The following is a 21908-nucleotide window of genomic DNA, read 5'->3' on the forward strand; positions in this document are numbered from 1 at the left end:
ATTATGGAAGCCACTGTGCTGTTAGGAACTTTAAGTGCAGCAGAATTTTTTTGTAACCTTGGCCAGGTCTGTGCCTTGCCACAATTCTGTCTCTGAGCTCTTCAGGCAGTTCCTTTGACCTCATGATTCTCATTTGCTCTGACATTGTGAGCTGTAAGGTCTTATATAGACAGGTGTGTGGCTTTCCTAATCAAGTCCAATCAGTATAATCAAACACAGCTGGACTCAAATGAAGGTGTAGAACCATCTCAAGGATGATCAGAAAAAATGGACAGAACCTGAGTCAAATATATGAGTGTCACAGCAAAGGGTCTACTTAGGAGGACCATGTGATATTTCAGTTAAATCTGAAAAATTCTGTGTTTTTCTGTCAATATGGGGTGTTGTGTGTACAGTAATGAGGAAAATGATTTTTTTTGTAAAAAAAAAAAAAGGGGGGGGGGGGGGGGGGGGGGGGGGGTTTTCTGAACACTTTTCAGGACCATGTGATATTTCAGTTTCTTTAATAAATCTGAAAAAATGTCCAGAATTCTGTGTTTTTCTGTCAATGGGGTGTTGTGTGTAAATTAATGAGGAAAAAACACTTAAATAATTTTAGCAAATGGCTGCAATGTAACAATTCTGAATACTTTTTGTACCCTATATATATATATATATATATATATATATATATATATATATATATATATATATATATATATATATATATATATATATATATATATATACTTCAACTATCTATCTATCTATCTATCTATCTATCTATCTATCTATCTATCTATCTATCTATCTATCTATCTATCTATCTATCTATCTATCTATTCATTTATCTCTATGTATGTATCTATGTACAGTATCTATCTATCTATCTATCTATCTATCTATCTATCTATCTATCTATCTATCTATCTATCTATCTATCTATCTATCTATCTATCTATCTATCTATCTATCTATCTATCTATCTATCTATCAATCAGTTGAAGTCACAATTATTAGCCCTTCTGAATTATTAGCGCCCCAGTATATTTATTTCTTCAATTTCTGTGTAACGGAGAGAAGATTTTTTTTCAACACATTTCTAAACATAATAGCTCTGATAACTAATTTCTAATAACTGATTTCTTTTAGACCAGTGGTGCTCAACCTTGTTCCTGGAGATCTACCTTTCTGCAGATTTCAGTTGCAACCCATATCAAACACACCTGCCTGTAATTATCAAGTGCTGTTCAGGTCCTAATTAATTGGTTCAGGTGTGTTGAATCAGGCTTGGAGCTGAACTTTGCAGGAATGTAAATCTCCAGGAACAGGGTTAAGCACCACTGTTTTAGACCTTTTCTGACATGTCCGCCCAATGTATGTAAACCTAAAATAATTGTGCAAGTAGAAAAAAAACAAGCAGAAAACACCCCTCAACTTCCTCACAGTGGTTTGGCCCACTGCCTGCTTTCCCGGTTCATCTCACCTACTCTACACACACCTCGTGGTGTGTGGCCTCAGGTGGCTCAGTTGCAATCTGAGCTGCATGCAATGTTTATAAATGCGCACACCTAACCCCACCCCTAACCCTACCGCTCACAGTGACATCACTAGCTCCATTGAGTGCATTGTGTCCGACATTGCAAGTCCGGGTACTTCTTGCATACTGATTTTCGAATTCTACGAATTCGCACATACTACTCGACTCACATACTGATTTTAGCATACTATATAGTATGGAAGTATGCGGTTTTGCACGCAGCCTTGACTTGCAGTTCAGCTTGCATAATCAAGGCTGCATCCAGATAGTATTGGAGGTGTGTGGCTGCGGCTCAATTAATGTTGAACTCCATAAGTAGAGTGTGTTATTCACATTAATTAAAGCGATTCTCTTTAGTTGATGCAGACTCATTCATAAATTAGTTGAGGCAAAAATGCTGATTACCAATGTAATTTTCCATGAATCTGCTATTAATGATTAAAATATTACTTATCAGTTAACTTGTTTACAATGGCTTGTTTACAATAGCTTGTTTACAATAGCTTGTTTACAATAGCTTGTTTACAATAGCTTGTTGCATAGTGCACTGCTACTAACTTAAACCCCAGAGCTGTTTCCTATGCATTGTTTTATTTTTGATGACTTGGCATAATGTTAACTTAACATTAACAGCCACAATTAGCTAATTGATTAACTGTGCATGTACTAAATGAGCACTGTGCTACGTCCGAACAGACCCCACTGTATTTTTTGTATAATCAATTTCTATTCTGTTCTTCATTCATTCATTTTCTTTTCGGCTTAGTCCCTTTGTTAATGCGGGGTCGCCACAGCAGAATGAACCGCCAACTTATCCAGCATATGTTTTACACAGCGGATGCCCATCCAGTTGCAACCCATCTCTGGGAAACATCCATACACGCTCGCTCACACTCATACACTACAGACAATTTAGCCTACCCAGTAGGCCAATTTCACACTTTCGCATTTGTAACTTCCGGTTATGGCCACCCCTGGGTAAACTTACTTCCGGTAAAAACAATGGCAGCACAGTCGAGGAGCAAGGCGTTCTGTTGTGTACCAAAGTGCAGCAATTCAAAACAAAAACAGCTGTATTTGAGTTTTCATGAGTTTCCAACAAATGACCATCAAAGACAAAAGTGGGTACATGCTATTAGACGAGATGAAGGGCCGACGTTTGCTATTCAAAGAGCAAATACATTAGTCTGTAGTCAACACTTCACTGCTGCTGACTTCATGCAGGGTATTTGTCGTCTGAAAGCTGGAGTTATTCCAAGTCGCCTGTACCGCATGTCTTTGGACTGTGGGGGAAACCGGAGCACCCGGAGGAAACTCACGCGAACACAGGGAGAACATGCAAACTCCACACAGAAACACCAATTTTCTTGCTGTGAGGCAACAGCACTACCTACTGCGCCACTGCATCGCCCTCTATTCTGCTCTTAATTAATTTAAAATACAATTTTAAATCTTTTTTTTTAATTCCTTCTTTTTATTGCTGTGATTTTTTTAATAATCGTTTTACTTTCTTTATGATTTTTTTACACAGAGCAGTTACTGTAAATGGGCCATTTAACAATTGATTTTGTTACCAAACATGACTTATTTTATATATCTTTTTCACAATAACAGTCATGTTTAAATGTTATTGTATGTTGATGGCTTGACTGTAAACAACATAACAATAAATGCAATAAATAGTTTTGAAGAATAGTGAATAACCCTGAAGAAATCTTTGAAAATAACCATAATGACGCAGTCTCCATTCTGCAGTAATAATGACAGAAGCAAAGGTTTTCACTGTGGGGACAAATCTTTATAAGTACAATCTGACAATTATTTGTGTCCCCTTAATATGAATATTATATTTATTGTCTCCCCCACTGTAAAATGAAATTTGCGCGAGTATGATGACAGTAAATAATAATATACCAGATATTTTTCAAGATACTAGTATTCAGCTTAAAGTGACATTTAAAGGTTTAACTAGATTAATGAGGTTAACTAGTCGGGTTAATTAGGCAAGTCATTGTATAACAGTGGTTTGTACTGTAGACTATGGAAAAAGAATATTGTTTAAGGGGGCTAAAAATATTGACCTTAAATTAAAAGAAAAATTACACTCTTTATTTATTACAACATACACCTGTGGAACAATTTTTCATTCATATTTGAAATTTAGTGTCATAAAAGTTCTTTTAGACAAAACAAAGGCAATTTACTTGCAAATGGCTTGCATATTTTCATTAATTTTATTTATTACAATGTAAACTCAAGTTTTGTTTTATATCTCTTGCAGTTACAGGCTTCAGACATGAAATGTGTGAAAAAGGCTAAGAATAAAATGTAGATATCCGTTTAAAATGAATAACAATGAGCTGTTTGACCCTTCAGGCTAAGTATAATGAATAATGCTGCCCCGAAGATCAGCAAGTTTCTCTCACTTGGCGAATGTCTTCCTTCAGGTAATGATCCTGCTGTTTCCATCATCCAGCATGTTTTAATATGTAGTGAGATCCAGAAGTAGATTCAATTGTTATATCATTGCAGATTGTGGAGGAAGCTCCTACGAGAAGCTTGAGTTTGATCCAGAATGACTGGCCATCTTGAAAGCGACAAACAACCTTCAGAAACCATCCCACAGTTTCTGAAACTCTCCGCTGGACAGCAGATACAAAACACACACAATGATCACAGTTGCTCATTTTCTGATAGCTTTCTGATAGCATATTGACAAGATTAGCTTAAAGGAATAATTCACCCAAAAATGAAAATTACCCCAAAATTAATTCCCCTTAAGTCAGCCTCAGGGGATAGAAGTGATGATTGGGTGATTTTCATTTTTGGGTGAGCTATTCCTTTAGCTTGTTCATGACAGTGGAGTAAACACATTTCCATAAAATAAGGGCAACTTACTTCACAATAGTCAATGATTTGCCCATGAATTCATTTCTATTCCTTAAGTATTTTAGCATCCTGTTCTCTGCTTCTTTCAGGTGGAATTTCAGTCTATCAGACAGACATCTGCATCCTGGTGGGCAAAGCGGACAGACTTTCAGGGAGGAGTTTTTTCAGCTTTCTTTGATATTTCAGAAGAACTGCATTTATCAGAATTAAATATTTTCAGACATTATAAATGACTCTATTGCCACTTTTGTTCAATTTAAAGTATCCCTGTCATTTTATAAAGTTCTTTGACAAAAAAGAATAATAGTTGGACTGTTTTGCTGCGCTTTGGATCAAATTGCAGGTTTGGTGAGCAGAGGAGGCTTCTTTAAAAGGTTAGGTTAAGTGATTGTTGGTGTTAAAATCAAGGAAACTGAAATGATGAACATTAACTCACATTGTATTTGCTCAGTAGATGATGATTATTAAAATGTATTGTTTCATATTATTCATTTTTAGTAATGTATTTCAACAGTGAAATATTTTAGATGATTAGTAATTAGTCATTACTTTTTGTTTTATTTTGTAAATGACTGGTGAGATTTATTTTTAAATAGAAATTACATTTAAACTTCATTAGCTTAAAATAACAAGAAGGTATCAAGTTTTCAGACCTGTTCATTTTAGTCAACACAATACTAAAGTTTTAGCTTTACAGGAGTTTAGTCAATTTACCAAACTTGATTTTCAGTCACAATTTTTCTGAGTTGCCTTTTTGTGAAGAAACAAATGCACCAAATGACAATAATTCATGAGAAATTTTGAAGAAATGTTATCAGACCTTTATAGAATAAAATGCATATTAACATTTTACTTAAACCTATTTATTGCTGCAACTGTATTTAAATGTAATTGTTATTATAAATAAAGTCCATTCATTGTTATCTGCATCATTTAATATAGCATCAAACCAAAATATTAAATAAAAGAAATATAAATTTTAAAAAGAAATAATAAAAAAAAATTTAAGCAAATATTTTGGGTTAAAGGGGTACAACTCACAAAAGAGTAGCGATTCTTTCATCAAATGACAAATTTATGCACAAATCCCAAAAGTAATTTACCATAAATAAACAAAAAACAGAATCAATAAACTATGAATAATTTTACTGCCATTGTCTGAACAATTTCCAATAATGTAATCCATAAAACCTACCTTTATCTGGTAAGGAGAACACAATCTTATTTAATGTACTACAGATTATATTTGAGTCCAGAAATGCATTTTATCAGTACAGGAATACTCTCAGATTTTCATTGGGATTTGAACTAAGTACACACAACAGAATAACAGATAGCACGTTTTGCAAGTATTTGGTTTAATAAAATAAAACCATAAAATCATTCCAACCTTATAATTCAACTAGTGTACATTAATTATTGGCTCATGATCTTAAAACATATGTACATTCCTAAAAATATGTGTAAAGTATCTCACAAAAGCGAATACACGTTATTATGTTGGACATACTTTAGAGTAGTCAGTATGCTGCTTGTATAGCAGTGCAGATTTATTGGCCTCTGAAAATAACTATTATTGTCGACAAATCTGACCAGAGTGACCAGATTTCTGACGTGGAAACGTATGACGATTTTCAAGTTCAAAGGTTCAAATATTATAATAAAGAAAAACGGGGACAGTATTTATTTATTTAGGTATATGGGCCCTCTATTATTATACCCACTAACTATTAAGATATTTTCAGTATTTAATACCATTTAACAAAAACTGCCCTCTACAAACATACAGCTCTTGCTGCTCTAATTGACTTAACGTTGATGTCTGTTGTTTACATTTAAACGACCCTCGTCATTCTGTCACCACGGCAACTTGAGTTGGTTTAAAAATCCACACAACTGTCTATAAAGTTATCAATCCTGATCATCGCGCTACAAAACTCTGAACAAATCTCCCGTTGACTGAGTTTCACCTGTTTGTCTACTTTGGGAAGTTGTTTTGGAGTTTGTGATGACGCTGAGGCGCTCAAGAAGGACCAGGACTCTTCCTGGACACCTGAGAGACTTCATGCTGGAGCGCGTCTCTTCCGTTGAGGAGCGCGCTGCGGCGGCCAGGCCGGACACCAGCAGCTGCATGTCGGACACTTCACTGGAGGAGAAACACCTGAGGAACGCAGCTGTCCTTCCTGTCCTCCGTCCCGCAGCATCAGTCTCCTCGGTGGGTGAGTGTCCGCAGGAGGAGCCGCTCTCCATCCACGGCCGGAGTGTGCAGGAATATCAGCACATCTACTACAGTGTGATGGGCTCCACCAAAAAGAGACGCCGTGGCCGTTACAACCTTCAGTGGGGCTTGGAGATCAAGCAGCAGCTGTGGGAGAAGCTGGACCGGCCTGTACTGCTGGAGACCGTGCAGCCTGATGGACGTGTGGTCATCACGGAGAGCAGGTCCGAGTCCAGCATCCCTCCTCAAATCATGGTGGACATCAGTAAAGAGCCGCTGCCCAAGGAGCCCCGAAGGAAGAAGCCCAGGCACTGAGTCATCCTATAGTGCCAGATGAGGATCAAGGGCACGTATGTACATATTGTATATAGTTCTAGAATAAGTTTACAATACATCAAATTTCACATTTCATTCAAGTTTTCATCACATTGCTGGATGTTTTGCTGATTGTCAGTGCTGGTGATATTCGGCTGTTGGGTTCTTTTGGATGGTTTGCTGGATGTTGGCAGGTGTTTAGCAAGGTTTTCTAGGCGGTGTCTTGCGCGTTGTTGGTCTCCTCTGAGTGGTTTTTGGCACATTAGTGGTTGTTAGTGTTGGCTGTTGGGTTAGGGTAGGTTAGGGTCCCTCACACGGTTTGCAGCTTGACGTGCTGTGAGGGCTTGTGTGCATCAGTGATGCTGAGAGCTACGCCACTGGTACTTCACAGCTACCGGTAGGGTCTCCCATAGTGGACAGGTCTCAGCTGAGATGCCCGACCAAGACAAACCACCTGATTCTGGAGAGTAGAGTATATATATATATATATATAAATAATTGTGTATATATATATATATATATATATATATATATATATATATATATATATATATATATATATATATATATATATATATATATATATAAATAATTGTATATATATATATATATATATATATATATATATATATATATATATATATATATATATATAAATAATTATATATATATATATATATATATATATATATATATATATATATATATATATATATATAAATAAATAAATAAATATATATATATATATATATATATATATATATATATATATATATATATATATATATATATAAAACATATATAAATATATATATACATATACATATAATTATATATATATATATATATATATATATATATATATATATATATATATATATATATATATATATATATATATATATATATAAAAAAATATGTGTTTATATGTGTGTGCTCATATTCATTCTATCATTTTTGGCTTAGTCCCTTTATTCGACAGGGGTTGCCACAATCGAATGAACCGCCAACTTATTCAGCATGTTTTACACAGCAGATGCACTACGGCTAATTTAGCTTATTCAATCCACCTATAGTGCAGGTCTTTGGACCGTGTGGATAACCGGAGCACCCGGAGGAAACCCACCCCAACACAGGGAGGACATGCAAACTCCACACAGAAATGCCAACTCACCAGCGACCTTCTTGCTGTGAGGTGACAGTGATAACCACTGAGGCACTGTGTCGCCCATATATATTTAAATAAATATGCCCAAAGACATCTTCCTTAAGCATGATTGTTCATGAGGCAATTTTCAGTACAGCAACACAAATGCTCTTGTGCGCAGGAAGAAGTTCCTCAGACAGGAAGTGGAGAGCAGTACTTTGGGAAGCCCTGCTGCTGCTGCTGAGCTGCTAGAGCACCTGCAGTCCAGATAGCGGATCTCTGCTCACCTGCACTCAACTCAACACAGATGCAGCACCAGGTGAGTCCTCATTCACTGTCACTCTGTGCTGTTGACAAATAAAATCTTTTGGAGAAGCCGGTCTCACACAGAGTACATGTCATTCATGTAACAGATATATACAGTTTATGTCACAATTATTAATCCTCTTTAATTATTAGCTTCCCTTTCTAAACATAAGGTTAAATAATTAATTTCTAATAACTAGTTTCTTTTATCTCTGTCATGATGACAGTATATAATCTTTTACAAGAAACTAGTATTCAATTTAAAGTGCAATTTAAAAGGCTTAACTAGGTTAAATAGGTGTATGCATGTATATATACATATACATAGTGGATATGGAAAGTATTTAGACCTCCTTACATTTTTCCACTCTGTTTATTGCAGCCATTTGCTAAAATCATTTAAGTTAATTTTGTTATAAATCTGAAAAAATGTCCAGAATTCTGTGTTTTTCTGTCAATGGGGTGTTGTGTGTACATTAATGAGGAAAAAAAACACTGCAAACAAATGGCTGCAATGTAACAATTCTGAATACTTTTGTACCCTATATATATATATAATCTAATAATTGTGATGCCGGCTCAGCATTGTGATGTCCATCGGTCATTGGCAATGGACAATGGCATCATCTATCGACCCAACCCTAGTTTGAATCATAGTTGACCAGGAGCTACAGAACACGTGATTTGTAGAGTCACTGCTTTGTTTAACGAGCAGAAGTTTAATAAATTAATATGCAGTAAAAGTCACTATAAAGCATGTGTTTTTAAAGCCTGTGACTACGCATTTATAGAAAGTTTAAAATTTGGCCACATTTAGGCACAAAAAATGATGGTGTTTGGAGGTGTAAAAATGTATTGTATTTAATTATACGATTTATAAAAAAAAAATTGTATAATTGTTGTCTTGTTTCTAATCCAAATATATACATTTTAAAGAAAAAATATGATGTTTTTTGACGTACCCCACTAGCAGATCATTTTGTTCGTTTTAAGGAAAAAACTCTTAATTTTGAATTATTTCTTCTAAAGGTGAAAACAAAACAATATTTTTACTTGATCCAATCTTAATTTTTTGATATTTGTACTAGAAACGAGACAAAGCAAAGTAAGAAAAGCATTTTTTGCATTGCAATTATTCAATCTCAGTACCTGAATACACTTCCCAGAAAAAAAACCTCAAATAGAGCTATTCAAACTATCTTGTAAAATACATTGCAATATTTATCGCAGATAAATAAAATATCACAATATCAGATTTTTCCAAATATCGTGCAGCCCTAGCCTGAGGTATTTATTAATGATTTTTACAATTTTCCCTTTTCATTTATAACTATTCTTGAGACAGTCACAACAAAGACAGATAGTTGACAGAGATTTGTTAAAAAAATTTGAGATAAATTTTTTTTTTTAACCAACAGCTATTATATCAAAAGGTCCATTGTAGACAAAGAAATGTTTATCCAGTTACAGCATTTTAAATGATGAAAATACAGTAAAAATGCAACATTTGGCTAAAAATATTAGGGGAATTTAAAAATATTTAAAAATTATGCTCTTTTGAAATAGATGAGTAAATGACTAATGTTCTCCACTGCTGAAAACATCATACGTGCTCAGAGGAGTCTGTGCTCTCTTCTCAGAGCATTCTGATCAGTTGAAGAAAAGAATATTAATCTAGTGGGAATGCAGGATTTTTTTATTAAAATAAACCAGGGCAAAGCATTAAATGTTTTCATAAAATAAGTTGGTGAAGTTGGAATAAGTGTTTTAAGTTTACAGAAAACTAGAAAGTATCAAATTACTATTTTGACAGTGTTTTCTTCACTGCATATTCCACAAATTGAGATTCTGCTGCTATGATAGGGATGTGCTCTTTTCAGTGACAAACTGCTCTCTGCACATCTGCATTTTTAAGCTTGTTTGACAGTTGTGTGCTGGTTTTACATTGTTGTAATTCTATGAACGTGTGTTAATAAAAGAAATGCATCATAACTTTTTGATGCATTTTTCCCCTTCATTTACAAAAATCGTGATATATCGTGGTTGGTTCTCTTTACAGAATCACTGATATCGTGATTGAAGCAACAGTGCACAGCACAGCAGCAAAATGCTTCATAAACTTGGTGATAAAAATAAGCTTCTGATTTATACATTTGGTTCAAATTTCTGCATGTACTAAGGTTCATTGACAGTTGGTAAATACACTGCAAAAATCATTTTCTTTCTTCTATTTTTTGTCTTGCTTCTAGTCCAAATATCTGAAATTCTTAAACAAATAAATATTTTCAAGACATATTTTTTGTCAAAATTATGTGTGTTTTTTTTCATAAAGGAATATTGTTTCTGGTTTTAAATAAGATTATTTTACTTATCTCATTGGCAAAAAAATCACTAATTCAGAGTTATTTCTGAAAACTGAATTTTTTCTAGATATTTAGTAATATGATAAATGTGAATATGTCTAGAAAATGCCTCCTGATTTAATTTGATATATAGATTTTTTAAGATATTTGAACTCCAAAATTCATTTTTTTTTCAGTGTTAACATTTATATCCATTTTTTAATTATCTTTATTGTCACTGGTTTTGACTGTTTGGCAGCATTTTGTGACTGAATAATAATAATAAGTATGCTATTGGCTAATTCCAGCTGTTTTTGTTTTTGTCCACATTAATTACAGCTCAGATTAATGTTTTGTGTCTAATTGTTTAGTTTTGTGGCAAGTAGTCATATAAAAAGTGGGATCAGTAGGCAGTTTTTTGCAGTATAATATTTAAAATTGTCTTAAAACATATATTTTATGATGTAAGCAACACAGCTTCAGCAAATAAAATCAATAATGCATGTTTTAAATTGAAAGTGTGCGAATAATGAAGGATCGACGATAATTTGTCATATTGTTTGCACCCTGAAGGCTTGGGCCGGCCCTGCTTGAGGCACAAGGCTGGGGAAGGTTACAGAAAAATTTCTGCTGCTCTGAAAGTTTCAATGAGCACTGTGGCTTCCATCATCTCTTCACCCTGTACAATGTCGCTTGTGTGTCTGTCCTTGAGTGCAGGAGAAGAATCGATGGAGCCGTTGGAGCTGGAGCTGGAAGCAGTGGAGTCCCAGATTCGCTCCCTCAAGACGAATCGAGCGCGGCTCTGGGAACAACAGGCTTTGCTCGATGTACCCCGTATTTGCTCGTCTGAGGTAAGTGTACAATACAATCACAATACTCCGTCTTCCTCAACTCTGCGTGTTTCTCTGTCCAGGCCCAGCGCACAGAGGGTGCGGCTCTCCCAGGCGTCGTTCACGCCGACACCCGGCTACCTCGGCCCCTGGGTGCAGCCGCGTAAGGTGCTTGCCAGGTCCCGGGGCAGAACGTCATCTCCTTCGGTGTTCGAGATCCCCACGGAGAACCGCTTCACCCCTCTCCGCGAGACGGGTCGCGATGAAGCTATCATCGGTGACTCCATCGTGCGCCACGTCCGCTCCACTTCCTCCAAAGGTAACAAAGTATGCACTTTCTGCTTCCCTGGTGCCCGAGTTAAGAATATTTCTGCACAGATACCTACTATCCTGAGCGCTGCCGAGAGCCTCGGTGCCGTCCTCCTCCACGTGGGCACAAACGACACCGGGCTCCAGCAGACGGAGATCCTGAAGGACTTTAGGAGCCTGATCGAGACGGTTCGACGCACCTCGCCCGCCACGCAGATCATCGTTTCTGGACTGCTTCCTACCTACCGCCGAGGAAATGAAAGGTTCAGTAGACTTTCGCTCTGAATGAATGGCTATTAACATGGTGTAAAGAACAGAAATTGCTCTTTGCCAATAACTGGAATCTTTTCTGGGAGCGTCCTAGGCTTTTTCACGTTGACGGGCTGGACCCCAGTCGAGCTGGAGCTGAACTCCTGTCGGACAACATCTCCAGAATACTTCTATTTACGATCTATTTGACTAGTAAGTAAAAATTCACAAAATTCACAATTTAGCCATACAGACTCCTATTCGTCCCACTTAAATAACAGTAGTGCATATCTGGCTAACTCCATAGAGACTGTGTCTGTTCCTCGTATTATTAGATCAAGAAATAAATGTACTGTGTGCTCCAGAAATAATCTATTAAGAATTAAACCAGAAAAAACACAAAAAAGTGAAAATACAATTTTCATAAAGCTTGGTCTCCTAAACATCAGGTCACTAGCGCCTAAAGCACTTATCATAAATGAAATAATAACAGATAACAACCTTAATGCACTCTGTCTCACTGAAACCTGGCTGAAACAAAATGACTATATTAGTTTAAATGAAGCAACTCCTCCAGGATTCTTATATAAACATGAGGCTCGTCAAACTGGTCGTGGTGGTGGAGTTGCATCAATCTTTATAGATATTCTTAATGTTAATCAGAGAAATGGACTTATGTTTAGCTTCTTTGAAGTATTAGCGCTTAATGTTATGCTTCCGGACACTATGCAAAAACCTATGTTATCTCTCGCTCTAATCACCATATATACAGTAGACCCCCAGGACCCTATGTCAATTTTCTAAAAGAGTTTTCTGATTTTATCTCTGACTTACTAGTTAAAACTGAGAAAATACTAATTGTTGGAGACTTTAACATCCACATAGATGACGCTAACGACACATTAGGGCTCGCGTTTATGGATTTACTACATTCACTAAGGATAAAGCAAAATGTTATTGGTCCAACCCATCGCCTAAAGCATACACTAGATCTAATTCTGTCTTATGGAATTGAGGTCATTGATGTAGACATTATACCACAAAGTGATGATATTACAGAACACTACCTCTTACTATATAAGCTGTGTTTACCTGAAATTAGCAGATCCACTCCGATATATCGCCCTAGTAGAACTATTGTTCCATCCACCAAAGATGAATTTATAAATAACTTACCTCGATCTTTCTCTATTTCGAAATTCACCTGCAAACGCAAATGACCTTGATGTAGTAACCAGCAGTATGGGTGCCATCTTTACTAGCACTCTAAATACTGTGGCACCCATAAAACTAAAAAAGGCTAAAGAGAATAAAACTACACCATGGTATAATAGTCATACCCACGCTCTCAAAACAGCAACCCGTGCCCTGGAACGTAAATGGAAAAAACTAATTTAGTTTAAGTTTTTAAAATTGCGTACAAAGACAGTATGTCCAGCTATAGGAGGGCTCTAAAATCTGCCAGGGCTGAGCACCTCCGCAAACTGATAGAAATCATCTTTGGAACAAAACATTCCACCGCAAATTAGTAGTGATGCCTAAGAAAATAGGAGATATTAAACTTTCTGCACCGCCTTATACTTCAGATCCAGTAAACATTCCACAGAATCAAAATAACCTACAGTGCTTCAAAATCATAGAACAGGAAGAGCTAGATTAAATTATAAATAGCTCTAAACCAGCTACGTGTATGTTGGATCCAATTCCAACAAAATTACTGAAAGAATTGCTACCTGTTATAAGAGAACCTCTTCTTAAAGAGCCCATATTATGGGTTTTTGAAAATGCCCTTCCATGTAGTGTGTCACACAGCTCTAAGTGAAGTGAAATATCCAGCTAAGGCTTAAATCTGTAAGTGTACAGTGTTTAAAATTATTGATTCATCTATAAAAGAGTCGACTCATAGTGCTTCAAACGAGTCGTCTTGATAACGAGTCATTAGGTGTTTCGCGATGACGCAGCTACGAAACACAAGTAGTTGGGCGCGCAAACCCGGGAGATTTGAAACCTGCGTCCCGCCCACTAACAGAAAAAAAGTCACACACACACACACAGAGACACACACAGACACTGGTCGAATGAAGTCACGCTGTGCAGATGGATATTATGGACAGTCTAATCAAAGATGAAACATCAGCAATATAGCCCAGCCTTGAGCAGTTCTGAGTGCTTCTGAAAACTGAGTGCTTCTGAAAAATCTGCTTTCAAAGAAGACTTCATCAGTTTGTTAAAGGAAGGATCAGTATAGACTGTCAGAACATGGATCAGTGCATCATGGATCAGTTTCTACCCCCATTTCACCAGTGTAAGTACGTGCGATTAAAACTGTTGCCTCGTTTACTCTATCTTGCACATGATGTATTTAGTTGTGTTTTGTGACTTGTAACCATGTGTACTGTATCAGGTTAACTCTTTATATTCTCATATCGCGTGTAAAGCCACGTTGAAAACGCGACGCGTGCCGCTTTGATTACGGATCGTCAGCTGTTTACACACATGCAATGGACAAGTTTCAAAATATTTCAGCTCAATATTATTGTCTCCTCGTGTGTGTAACGCACGGGTATTCGCGGATATAACAGCGCCGCTCCTCTATGGACGCGCTGGCCCTGTGTGTGTGTGTGTGTGTGTGTGTCTCCTCGTGTGTGTAACGCACGGGTTTTCGCGGATATAACTGAGCGCCGCGCCCTCTCTATTCAGCCGCTCCTTTATGGACGCGCCGGCCCTCTGTGTGTGTGTGTGTGTGTGTCTCCTCGTGTGTGTAACGCATGGGTTTTCGCGGATATAACTGAGCGCCGCGCCCTCTCTATTCAGCCGGTCCTCTATGGACGCGCAGGCCCTGTGTGTGTGTGTGTGTGTGTGTGTGTGTGTGTGTGTGTGTGTGTGTGTGTGTGTGCGCGTGTGTGTGTGTGAAAAGAGCAAGAAGACTGTGACCTCCTCGCCAGTTCTTGGACTTTTTGCTCAATAAAATAGTTAGTCGTCAATATTTTCTAGTCCATCGTCTGTGTTTACATTCACCCACTGGCAGCCACTCTGTCTGGCGCTGAAGCCTTGTCCGTGTCGACCAATCGCAGCAGGCTGTCATCGGTCCAATCAGCGAAGATTAGCTTCGCGCTGAGGAGGGGGTTGGGAACAAATGAATCGCTGAACGATTCATATGGGAGTCGCTGGGATAATTAGGTAAAAATAAATGCAGATTATAAGACCATCAAAGTGTTTTTTGACCTTGCATGCATATTAGACTGTTGTTGGAGACCCTTACAACCTAAATATGACCCTATTTCATGTATAATATGGGCTCTTTAATGTTATCAATTGTTCTTTATCTTTTGTCCATGCAAATCCTTACAAGTTAGCTGTTATTAAGCCTATTATTAAGAAACCACAACTGGACCGCAGCAACTTAGCTAATTATAGGCCTATTTCAAACCTTCCATTTATATCTAAAATACTAGAAAAAGTTGTTTCTGCTCAATTATGCTCCTTTCTGCAGAAGAACAATGTTTTTGAAGTGTTTCAGTCAGGTTTCAGAGCTCATCACAGTACAGAAACTGCATTAGTGAAAATAACCAATGATCTACTCTTAGCTGCTGACCAAGGGTGCATCTCGCTATTAGTTCTACTCGATCTTAGTGCGGCATTTGACACCATTGACCATGGTATCCTCATAAATCGCTTAAATTCTACAGTTGTCCAGGGACAGGCTTTACAATGGTTGAAGTCATACTTATCTGACCGTTACCAGTTTGTGAATATTAATGGACAGCCTTCACAAATCAGCCCAGTAAAGTACGGGGTGCCTCAAGGATCAGTTTTAGGCCCTTTACTGTTTATAACATACATGCTACCCCTGGGAGACATTATTAGAAGACATGGGATCAGCTTTCACTGCTATGCAGATGATACTCAATTATATATTTAAACTAAACCTGACAATATGTCTAAACTGTCTAAGCTAACTGAGTGTATCAAAGATGTTAAAGACTGGATGACCAACAATTATCTTCTCTTAAACTCAGACAAAACAGAATTATTACTTATTGGGCCTAAATCCTGTACACAGCAGATCTCACAACTCGACCTACAATTAGAGGGATACAAAGTTAGCGTTAGCTCTACTATAAAAGATCTGGGTGTCATATTAGACAGCAATTTAACTTTTAAAAATCATATATCCCATGTCACAAAAACTGCTTTCTTTCATCTGAAAAATAGTTACGAAAAAAAAGTTACGAAGTTACGAAAAAAAAGTTACGAAGTATGCTATCCATCTCAGATGCAGAAAAGCTAGTCTATGCTTTTATGACTACTAGGCTGGACTACTGTAATGCACTGTTTGCTGGCTCCCCAGCATCCTCTATTAACAAACTTCAATTAGTACAAAATGCAGCTGCCAGAGTTCTTACCAGGTCTAGAAAATGTGATCACATCACCCCAATTTTATCCTCCTTACACTGGCTGCCTGTTAAGTTTTGTAATGAATTTAAAATATTGCTTCTTACATATAAAGCTTTAAATAATCTAGCTCCTGTTTATCTAACCAATCTTCTGTCTCGCTACAATCCAACTCGCTCTTTAAGGTCTCAAAACTCAGGGCTTCTGGTAGTACCTAGAATAGCAAAGTCGAGTAAAGGAGGTCGAGCCTTCTCATTTATAGCTCCTAAACTCTGGAGTAGCCTTCCTGATAACGTACGATGCTCAGACACACTCTCCCAATTCAAAACTTGATTAAAGACCTATCTGTTTAGTAAAGCATACACTCAATGCACCACTTAGCGGGTTTCCACACAGGTTCTGCATCTTGTTTATATACACTATGAACAGCAGCTACGCTAATTATTCTTTTTATTCTCCATTTCCACCTGAGGTTACTCTTCCCGAGTCCCTCAGACTATGCAGAGTCGATCTAAGACCAACGACGAGATGAGTCTAAGGTTTCCATATCCTGGACCGGGCCGTATCCTGAGCAGCTACTGTGATGGTCATGGAAGAGTGGAGAACATGAGACTGATTCCTGTGACGCTCCAGAGACAGACGAGTCTTCGCTGAGGCCAGCTTCCAGCCTCCGCCGCTGAGACTGCAGCTCTGCACAAGACGTTTGGCCAGCGGAGAAATTAAAATGGTCGTGCCCAACTGAGTCTGGTTTCACTCAAGGTTTTTTTCTTCACTTCGCCAATTAGTGAAGTTTTTTTTCCCTCTCCGCTGTCGCCACTAGCTTGCATGGTTTGGGATCTGTAGAGCTGTGCATTGTTGGATTTACTCTTCAGTGAGTATCTCAGTAGTGATTATTAAATCACACTGAACTGAGCTCAACTGAACTGAACTTAAACACTAAAAACTGAACTACACTATTCCAATTTACTATGACCTTTTATATGAAGCTGCTTTGACACAATCTACATTGTAAAAGCGCTATACAAATAATGGTGAATTGAATTGAATCATCTGTAAGTGGAAGATGTTTGGAACCACCAGGACTCTTCCTAGAGTTGGCTGGCCATCTAAGTGAGGGATCGGGGGAGAAGGGCCTTAGTCAGGGAGGTGATCAATAACCTGATGGTCACTCTGTCTGAGCTCCAGTGTTCTTCGGTGGAGAGAGGAGAACCTTACAGAAGGACAACCATCTGTGCAGCAATCCACCAATCAGGCCTGTATGGTAAAGTGGCCAGACGGAAGCCACTCCCCGCCTGGAATTTGCCAAAAGGCATCTGAAGGACTCTCAGACCATAAGAAACAAAATTCTCTGGTCTGATGAGACTAAAATTTAACTCTTTGGAGTGAATGCCAGGCGTTACGTTTGGAGTAAACCAGGCAGCGCTCATCACCAGGCTAATACCATCCCTACAGTGAAGCATGGTGGTGGCAGTATCATGCTGTGGGGATGTTTTTCAGCAGCAGGAACTGGAAGACTAGTCAGGATAGAGGGAAAGATGAATGCAGCAATGTACAGAGACATCCTGAATGAAAACCTTCTTCAGAGTGCTCTTGACCTCAGATCTGTCTGTCTGTTTGTCCGTCCATCCATCCATCCATCTGTGTTTCCATCTGTTCTTCTAACTAGCTGTCCATTTATTTGTCTATCATCTATCTCAGTCTGTATATCTATTTTTCCGTCTGTCCATCTATCTGTCTATCTATCTGTCTATTCATTTATCTTTATCTATCTATCTATCTATCTATCTATCTATCTATCTATCTATCTATCTATCTATCTATCTATCTATCTATCTATCTATCTATCTATCTATCTATCTATCTATCTATCCATCTGTCTATCTGTCTATCTGTCTGTCTGTCTGTCTGTCTGTCTATCTATCTATCTATCTATCTATCTATCTATCTATCTATCTGTCTATCTGTCTGTCTGTCCGTCTGTCTGTCTGTCTGTCTGTCTGTCTATCTATCTATCTATCTATCTATCTATCTATCCGTAAATTCTCCAACTACTAACTCTGCTGTGACACACTTGATGTGTTGTGAGAGTAGAGTATAAATATTTGCACCATGCTGTCTGTCTGTCTGTCTGTCTGTCCATATATTCATCCATCGGCCTCTCAATCCATCTGTCTCTCTATCTGTCAATCTATCTTTCCCTCTGTTTGTCTATCTATCTGTCAATCTATCTGTCTGTAGTTATTAGCTATGTATCTACTGTAGCTGTTATTAGCAGTCTTGGATTTTTTATAATTTAAAAATCCTCACATAACAGGATAGAGGAAAGCATGGCAATTATCTTACAACTGTACACAATTAAATATCATCCATAAAAATGTTTAACCCTAATAAATAAAAATATAGAGGCCTCCCTTGGACTAATCCGTAAATTGTGAAATCAATCAGGATTTGTGCTGATTAGAGGCGTCCGCACTCTCTCTGTTTCATCTGGACCGTTGATCCCTTCCATGCCCTTATTATCAAGGCCTGTCAGCAGATTATTGATACACACTGTTAATTCAATCCTAATTTAATTTACTTAGTGTCTGCGTAATTAATTAGTTGACATCTGGGGTGATAAGGCTAGGCTTACGGCGCAACAGAATACACTGTATCTCTATCCGCTTTTCTGACATCTCTGTCACCCAGTGATCCTGTCAGGCATATTAGCCTTTTTATATTTCGCTACATTGCTCTATATCTAGCCATTTAATATGAAGTGAAACGCTCATCAAACATTAAAGCCTTTGTGGCATAAAGGGTTTTAATTCTTTTTTTTGCATTGAAATTGCTCCACATTTATTGTTGTATGATCATTTAAAAATAAGATCATTAATAAATAAGATCACATCTTATTATTAGGACATTTCGGTCTTGATCTTTGCTCTTGCTCCAGTTTCTTGTTTTTATAACAGCTCTTTGAGGCACTCTCACTGTTAGAGGAATCCTGAATTAAGTACTCATAATCCCATGGTTTTACTAATGGTAACCATTAGAGGTCTGTCTGAAGAGTAAACTGGACTCATCTGTGAACTGAAGATTATCAGAGTTAAGATCATTTATCTTAGTGGCAAATCTATGCTGTCTGATGAGTGATTTCTTAATCAGATTGTGATGATCCTGCTGCTGTGTCATTAGCAAAACCAGGTAATTTGAATATTTTCATAATTAGATTTGTCGTAGTTGAACAAAGAATTTTTCAGTTTTCATGTAAAATACATCAAATACATTTCATTTTGAGTTAAATTTATTTGATCTGAATTGATTTCTGTATCCTTTTGTCTTTTCTGACCCACCTCAGTTCATGTTCAATCTATATTTATTTCATATCTGGATATAAATTTTAAAAATGTATAGGCCTATATAAATTTAGAAAAATTCATGAAATATATAAATATAATCTAATTCATTCATTTTCCTTTGGCTGAGTACCTTATTTATCAGGGATCCCCACAGCGGAATGAACCACCAACTATTCTGGCATATGTTTTAGCAGATGTCTCTCCAGCCGCAATCAGCACTGGTAAAATAATGAAATTTAAAAACAAAAACAAAAAACTCATTGTATGATATTTAGTATGCTAAGAGAGGAAAAGATTTAAATAATATTCACAATGTTTTGTGATTGTGACACATTACTTTGTTAAAATTAAAACACACACACACACAAAGTCTGATTGACTGACTGAATGGGATTTCATGGTTACGTGTTTGCTCAGTAGACTTCATTGTTATATTTATTGTGATATCAGTATTCAAGGTATGTTTGTCACATTAAAATTATGTCAATAAAGTGGTAAGAAAGATTTAGTTCCCTTTAAGTATTCAGCATTGTACATTCAGGGGGCTTATTTGCTCTGAATAGTGGAGTACTGCCATTGCAAACCAGCAAGACATTCTAATTTTTATCCTGATTTTATTACTTCTTAAATACAATGAATGAAACAGAAAAGTAAAGCTTAAAGATTTGCCACATTTCTTCTATAATGCTCTGAATGATTTGAACATTTTAAAACAGCACTGATTTTTATCAACTGGAAGCTTCAAAAAATGAAGAATTAAACAATCTTGGATAAATGGACCAGTTATTCCTACTTTAGTTCCTTTTACAGTGTTTAAAACATTTTCAATTAATTTAGCAAACCGATTAAAGATTCTATAAACTATTCTAGGTTAATTTTTTATTTCATTTAAAAATAATAATAATAATAAATGAAATAATAGTGAACAATAATAGCTTAAAGTGAAAATGCAATACTTAATATTACTTAGTATTACTGGTTTCCCCCACAGTCCAAAGACATGCGGTACAGGTGAATTGGATAGGTTAAATTGTCCGTAGTATATGAGTGTATGAATGAGAGTGTATAGGTGTTTCCCAGTGTTGGGTTGCAGCTGGAAGGGATCCGCTGTGTAAAACATGTGCTGGATAAGTTGGCAGTTCATTCCGCTGTGGCGACCCCAGAATAATAAAGGGACTACACCGAAAAGAAAATGAATGAATAATAATATTAAAGATAAATATTTAGAAAAAAAAAATAAGAAAAACGGAAGCAACAAATCCTGGGTTAATGTTAATAATTTTCCTTCCATTGACTTTTTTCTGTATTGGTATCTTCTTGATTTTTGAGATGACAGGTGTAGAATTTATATTAAACCAGGATTAATTCAATGGGGACATAACTTTAATAAACATACATTGCAGTAAATACATTTGAATAAGCTTTGTTTGTAAAATCAGGCAAAGCGGGTTGTGAGGCCACCTAGTGGCGGAGGGGCCTAGGCCGACAAGAGCGACACATGTGGATAAACAATTGTAAAAGTGATCATTTCCTGACCTCTTCTGGTGGTTTGCAGTAAATGAAGTAAATAATGACATGACGAGAGAAAGGCATTAATTGTTCCATCCCAATTTCAGCTTAGTTTATATTTAGCCTTGATTTCTTTTATCGGGTCTATTAAAATAATTCACAAATAAATCTACTATATTTGTTTATAAGATAAACCAGATATCCCTGCTAAAGTGTCTCTTCTTTTATAAAGGATTAGAAATAAAGTTTTCATTGTCAGGTTAGTTGTTGCTGTTGTCCAACAGTATTCTGCATACAAGACGAGAGATCTGTCTTTCTGTTTCTCCTAAAAAAGAACATTTATATCACAATGTAATTCCAACATATTACATTCTAGGAGCCTGTCGAGTTTAATAAAACGCTACATTATGTAATAATATATAAATACTATAGTTATTATTAATTATTTAAAATGAATGAGAAAAAGGAAAACACGACTATTAAAAAGAAAACGGGCAGAACGGCGCGCTAAAAACGGAAATGACGTAATTTGTTGTTAC

General features: G+C 36.8%; 1 long non-coding RNA gene across 1 annotated transcript; it reads left to right on the forward strand.

Annotated features, from left to right (window-relative positions):
• Positions 1 to 12042: 12042 nt before the first annotated feature.
• LOC130245011 (uncharacterized) lies at positions 12043 to 19317 on the forward strand. Its single transcript, XR_008839277.1, has 2 exons — positions 12043 to 12337; positions 16992 to 19317. It is a non-coding gene; the product is annotated as an uncharacterized LOC130245011 (long non-coding RNA).
• Positions 19318 to 21908: the final 2591 nt, after the last annotated feature.

The sequence above is a fragment of the Danio aesculapii genome, chromosome 17 (genome assembly GCF_903798145.1).
Source record: "Danio aesculapii chromosome 17, fDanAes4.1, whole genome shotgun sequence".
NCBI lineage: Eukaryota > Metazoa > Chordata > Actinopteri > Cypriniformes > Danionidae > Danio > Danio aesculapii.